The sequence below is a fragment of the Dendrobates tinctorius genome, unplaced genomic scaffold, assembly GCF_039654945.1.
Source record: "Dendrobates tinctorius isolate UK_male_01 unplaced genomic scaffold, ASM3965494v1 ptg000358l, whole genome shotgun sequence".
In the NCBI taxonomy this organism is placed as follows: Eukaryota; Metazoa; Chordata; class Amphibia; order Anura; family Dendrobatidae; genus Dendrobates; species Dendrobates tinctorius.
In genome coordinates this window covers 701,812-708,674 of record NW_027362024.1, presented here as the reverse complement: position 1 = coordinate 708,674, position 6,863 = coordinate 701,812, and positions in this window count along the sequence as shown.

Sequence of the window (6,863 nt, the reverse complement as noted above, 5' to 3'; positions counted from 1 at the left end):
AAGTTATAACGATAAAAGCAGCTTAAAAAACAGTGATGGATAATAAAATATATGGAAAAGTGTTTGTTGTGAAGTGTATACACTCATAGAAATGTTTTCTTTGAAATATAAATAAATCAGTATTAGGATGTGTAAAAAAAGAGAAATATGTTATTTTGAGAAAATGTAATGAACAATAAGTTGAGTGAATAATCGTGAATGAAATTGTTATTAAAAAATATAATTAAATCCCAGAACCTGACACTTCCCAGGATATATGGGCTTATATTGGAATCCCAATTAACCAACTGGAAAGTTAAAAATAAAGGATACAAAAAAACAAGCCCAAAACACCTCATAACCCACAATGTAAGGTCAGAAAAATACAGAAAAAATATAAGTTTATATTCACACTGCAATATCAGTCACATGTGATCTGTGTCTCCCAGAAGAAAAGTCATCATAGTGTCATTCCCAGTAATAACCGTATAGAGGAGTAAATGAATGTGGAGAGACCGTTCATTGTTAGAATAGTGGGTAGACACAGATGGTATCCAATGTTCCTGACTGTCCGGATGTAATGCTAAGTAGATATGATTTTACGGAACATTCTAGTATCTCCCATTGCTACTCTACTGATGAGAAAATCTACCTGTCAGCTGAAAACCCCCTTACTCACTTACAGCTCTGTGTCTGCATTAGTAATAGGACACCAGACATTTCCTGTTGCAAGCAGCTGTCTCTCTTCCCCCCTCCCTGCACAGCCAGGAAAGGAAGTCTTTGTTTAAACCATACGGGGCAAGCTTATGAATGAGAGATTAAAATAAGCCTAGCGCAGGCTCCGGTCGCAACAGAAAAATGAAACAGACATTTCTGTGATCTGCGCGGACCCGGCTTCGCTACGGTGGCTCTTGCGAAGTTCTAGCACTCTCATAAATGGAGATATGGATTACTCCCAAATGTTGTGTCCTAACTACTGCATGTTTGGTTTTGTTTTATTGTATTCGATAAATGGGGAAAAACGATGCCATCTGCGTGTTTATGTGAGCTTGCCTCATCGAGATATAGTTAGTATAAATTTTACAGTTAGATTGTAACTTAGAGAAAGGGGGGCCAAATGTCTCCAGCAACCCCTTCTGTGATGTCACACAGCAGACGCCATAAGGCATGCCAGTAAACAAACCAGTCAGTTAAGCTGGAGTTTTCATGCTGAAAGGACCCACCAGATGTTGGGAGATGTCTGGCTGGCTGCCTGCCCATCTCCCAGCCACATGATTTGCCTAAAGATAATTGAGCAACTGTAAGTTTTAATTTCTGCTTTTCATCCCTGTTATTTTATATTTGCAATGTACATATCTAATGTTTCAACTTTGTAACAACTTTTTATCTATGTAATCACTGCCCGCCTTTGGGGAATAAATCATAAAATTATCAGTCTGTCTTCATGCTCTAAGAAACGAACACGTGCCTTTAGATAATTATGCTACCGAATTGGGTTGGCTTCGAACCCCTCTATTAAGTCTATAACTTAAGCAGAGAAACCAGGGGCTGGTGGCGGCGTGGTGTGTTTGGTTGGTTGGGCTAGCTGGCAGTACGCAAGGGTCTTATATGCTGATTGGGTGACTGAGGCCAGAGCACTGATAATCCCCTTACTGCAGCAGTCTAATCGCCTGTGCACAACAAGCAGCCAGTCCGGCGACTAATTATCCTAGGTGTAGTTCCCTGACTGACCTGAGAATAAGGGGGGCGCCGGAGAGCTGCAAGTTCCAAAGTGGAACTGAGAAAGTGGGATATACATAAATCCCCGCAGTTCTTGGAAGGTTGTTAGCAGTGTTGGGGCATCCAAAATAACCCCCCTGCGATAAATTGTTAGGGCAAGACTAGCTTGCTGTATTTTTGTCACATGGTGCCAGTGGTGGGTTAACTAAGATAAGCCCCCACTGTGCCTGTGATAGCCATGTGTCGACAGTGCGTCGCATTCCCCCGTCCGTGACATATCGGTGTCAGCAGTGGGATCGTGACATATTGGTGGCAGCGGTGATATCGTGACACCGGATGTCTAGAGGATCTTCACCATAGGAGAGTAAAGTGCAGATAGGCTATCTTGTGACTGTTGTTTTATGAGGAAACCTTTTAAATAAAAGGGAAATGAAAAACAAATAAGACACATGGAAATCAGATAAAACTGTTTTATTTAAAAAAGAGTGTAGAGAACAAATTCTACCAAACCCCCTATAGGAAAGGGGAGATGCTGAGAACTTCATTTACACCATTGGGATATAAGGTAATTGCCAGATCCATTTAGTTTCTAATTGTGACCAGTAGTGATGGGCGAACCCCCCCCCGATGATCGGGATCGCTGGGTTCGCCCGAGATTTTTTGTAAAGTTCAAGCTCGGGGCCGGAGATGACGCGAACTTGCGTCCAAACCCAGAGCTTGGACTTTACAGATATGGGGTGGGGGGGCTGTAAAAGCATAAAATTAATAATAAACATTATAATTATACTTACTAGTCCAGTGACGCGTCCTCCCGCCTTGTCTCCCGGCTGCATCTACTTCCGGGGCCGCTCATTAACTTCCGGCTTATTCACTCCACTGCTCGGAAATTTTCAGCCAGTGTCAGTGGCGTTCGTGTGGTGACGTCAGGGTTCACCCCAGTTAATGCGCGGCCCCAGAAGCAGATGCGGCCAGGAGACAGCAGGATTGGAGGATGCGACCCAGGACAGGTAAGTATAATATTTATTATTAATTTTATGCTATTACAGGCTTTGGACCCCAACTGTAACACAGGTATCCCATGGAAACCCATGTTCAGAACTTTGTGACCGAGCACTATGTGTTCGGTACGGGTCCAGAACTTTACAGTTTGGGTTCGCCCATCCCTAGTGACCAGATCTTTTTCCATTCGCCACCCCTTTTGGTAACCAGGACCCTATTGATGCCAGAGACACGTAGTAAGCTGGAATCACAGTTATGTTTTGTCTTGAAATGTCTCGGCAAGGGTTTTATTTGAGTCATGTCTTCAATCTTTTTAGAATTGTTGATGCTCAAGACATGTTCACTTAGGCTGGGTCACACTGCGTTATGGCAATCCGTTTAACGTATTGTGTTACACCGAGGCATAACACAGTGTAACGCAATCTGTTAACGCTGCCATTAACCCCCATTATTGGGCGCATCGCCAACTCATGCCATAATCAGCATGCGCTAGCGATGTGCCATTATTCTGTGATGGACCCTCGGACACGTGCTGCAGCATCTGAGCTTCCGTCACCGTTAGCGCATATGAAGCATCTGCACTAGCGGTATAGCATAACGCGATCGCGTTATGCTATAGTGTTAACGCAGCCCATCAACGCTATGCGTTGAACGGACTGCTTTAGCGCAGTAAGAAGCTGACCTTATTCGGTCTCTAGGTTTTCTAAGGTGTCACAGGCACTGCCTAGGGAGCGCTATCAGGGCACATGAATGAGCGCGGGGAGTGCAGGCAGAAGGCATGCAGCACACAAGGACCTGAGGCTAGGGCAGCAAGCACAGGACCCAGCACTAAGCGATCACGTGACCAGGGGGCAGAGACACCACACATGAGTGCAGGGAAAGAAACTGAGCATGCAGAGCACAGGACAAAGACAGTAAACCTGGTCAAAGAGAGCCGAGGGTCAAAAGCCAGACGAGCGCGCAGTACCTAGCGACAAGACAAAGAGTAAACGGAGACAAGCCAAGGGGATCAGATAAACAGGAGAGACAGAGAAGTACAAAGCAGAATACAGAGGCAAAAGTCAGGGGACAAAGGCATACCTTTACGATGAGTCACCTGGGTCAGCGACCACAAACAAGGTATACAGAAGTATCACCGACACTAAATCCAGGAACTGCCAAGATTAAATAGCCGCCCCAAAACCAAAGAGAGGCAGACTAAAATTAACCCTGACCTGACCAGGATGGAGGCGGAACCATCCTGTCCAGAGTCATGACACGTGAGTCCTATATATTAGCTTGCAAGGACAAGTGGCAAAGTAAATGACAAACTCTGTGTCACATGTTCTGTGATGGATAATGTTGTACTTGACACTTCCATTTCTCAAGCTAAATGTCAATCTCACCTCCATATTGGGGCAAGCTATACATTAACGACAAGGAGAAAAAATCACCATTTATTACCCTTCGTGCCAAAGTAGTTAGGTGTCTTGGCTAAGTTACTTGTGACACATAAGAACCAGCTGTGTGCTGAATGTATTACAAAGATCCTAAAGAAGGAGCAGACCTCATTCATGGCTGACATGAGGTCTATAATTAGGGAAGACGCGCTAAGCACAGTTTCCAGTCCAGTTCCCCCTCAGACAGTACAGGTCATGTCCCATCATAAGAGAGAAAGGTGGGAAATGGAAGTATCATCAGAGAAAGATGAAGGTTCTTATGATCGGTACCAATATCTGGAGGGTGGAGAGGAAATGCCTCAGGTTCTCCCAGAGGAAAGGAATAAAGATTATTTTTCATCCGACGATACAGAACGAGTACAATGAAAACTGAGGAAGCACAAATGGCTCACTCAATACAGGATGAAATGTTTAGGGGCTGTGAACCCAGAGAAACAGAGTCTTTCCAGCTAACAAACACATAAGAGCCATGATAATGGAAGAGTGGGAAGATGAAAAAATAGCTAAAAAGAGACCCTCCTACTACTTACAACAATTTTAATACTTTAAAAAGGGGGGCTTATCATATCAGAGGTACAGTGAGGAGAAGTTATCTAGCCATATTACGGCCTATCACTCAGCCCGCCTTGCCGCCGAGGTTGGCACCCTAAGATTGCGATATGGCGGCCCCACTCACTGCCGGTTTACACTCAATGACCTAAATACACCCTACATATATAGTGGTACGGAAAGTATTCAGACCCCTTTACATTTTTCACTCTTTGTTTCATTGCAGCCATTTGGCAATTTCAAAAAATTTCATAATTTTCTCATTAATGTACACTCTGCACCTCATCTTGACTGAAATGTAGAAATTTTTATTAATGTATTAAAAAAGAAAAACTGAACTATCACATGGTCATAAGTATTCAGACCCTTTGCTCAGACACTCATATGTAAGTTTCATGTTGTCCATTTCCCTGTGATCCTCCTTGAGATGGTTCTACTCCTTCATTGGGATCCAGCTGTGTCTTTTTAACTTTGTTTTTATTGAAAAAAAATCTTTCCTACATATATCCATGCAGATAATGTTTGAGGCATATGTAATGAAACCTCATTAGAGATCGCATCGGTACACAGAACAATAGATCAAGACAAACCTGAAAAACCGGGGAAGGGAAAAAAGGGAGAAGGAAGCGGGGGGCATGTCAAAAACAAGCATAATGTTTACCCATCAGACATCCAGCACATGTGTCCAATCTTAAGTTCAGGACCCACTGACACTAAAGTACACCCCAAACACCCCGAAGTGTCTCTCTGCAGCGGTTCACCCAGAGACATCAATGGACAGGTGTCTCCCCCAGTAGTAGTTGCTCCTGGTACCAGACTGTTGGCTGAAAACAGGTCTTAATATCGCTCTGGATGTGCTGTGGGAGCAGAGAGATGAAGCTTTCCCAAGTTTTGAAAAAGGCCTGCACCCTTCCCTCTTTATGTAAAGAGGCCTCAACCCAGTCCATTTGAAGCAAGAGTGACAGCTTCTCTAGAAAGATATTGAAAGGAGGGGCATGGTCGTGGATCCATGTCTGTAAAATGGCCTTAGTCCTGGCAGCCGCCACCAAATGCAGTAGTTTATGGGCCCCTGGAGAACAGGTGTAATTATATGGTTTTAGGTATCCAAATATGGCCCATAAGGGTTAATCAGGAACAAAGTTTGTCAGATGTGTGGCGGTGTATTGCCGTACTCTTTCCCAAAATAGTCTAATGACCAGGCATGCCCACAAGCAGTGAAACAGGTTGGCTTCTGGGGAATGGCATGTAAAACATTTAGAAGTTGTGTACAACCCCATTCTATGACCTTTTCGCAGAGTCAGGTAAGAGCCGTGACAGATTTTCAATCTCATTTCTAGGAAACGGGCTGAGGGGAGGAATTTGTAGGCTGGGTCTAGAGCTTTCAGAATAGTGTCACAGGACATGCTGGGGTCTTCAGTCTGCCATTTTGTTACTGGAAATTGGAATTGTGCATAATCCAGAGCTATATGGATGAATTTGTAATTAGTGGCTATTTGGACAGATGGAGAATTATATTTCGTGAGCCATCTAAGCACGGATTGTCTCCATTCATATTCAGAAAGATGTGCTAATACTTTTGTTCCATAGCTTTTACCTTGCAAGTATTGGAAGGGAGGGAATATGGCAGTGGGATATTTACATTTCAACTCCTCTATTGAGTAAATCCGTCGTTCCTCGGGGTGGACTAAGTGCTTAATAGATGTTATACCTTGGGAGTACCACTGGTAGAAGACAGGGTGAGAGTGCCCGTCCTGAAAGTGGGGGTTACCAATAAGTGGAAGAAGAGACATTCAGGGAGAGAGCTGGAAATGTCAACGTAGTTTCCGCCATACCCTCCATGTGGACATTAAAAGTGGGTTAGCTCTCACGAGTGTAAGATATGATGTCTTTCATGCTCCCCTTCCCTCTGATTGTCTTCCAGTTCTAAATGTTTACAGACGTGTTTTATGATAATTGCCTGCGATACTGCTACATGTATAACTATGTATTACTGCTCATTGCTTATGGTATTGCCACTTGAATGTGTTACCATTGTATAGAAAACTGTATATATTGACTTGCATTCCTGTATTATAATGCTTACATATTATGTGTTCTTTGTATATGTACAGTCAGGGATAGGTAGTGTATCCTTCTTGGGATATTAGAGAAGGACACTCTTACTATATAGTTTCCCCT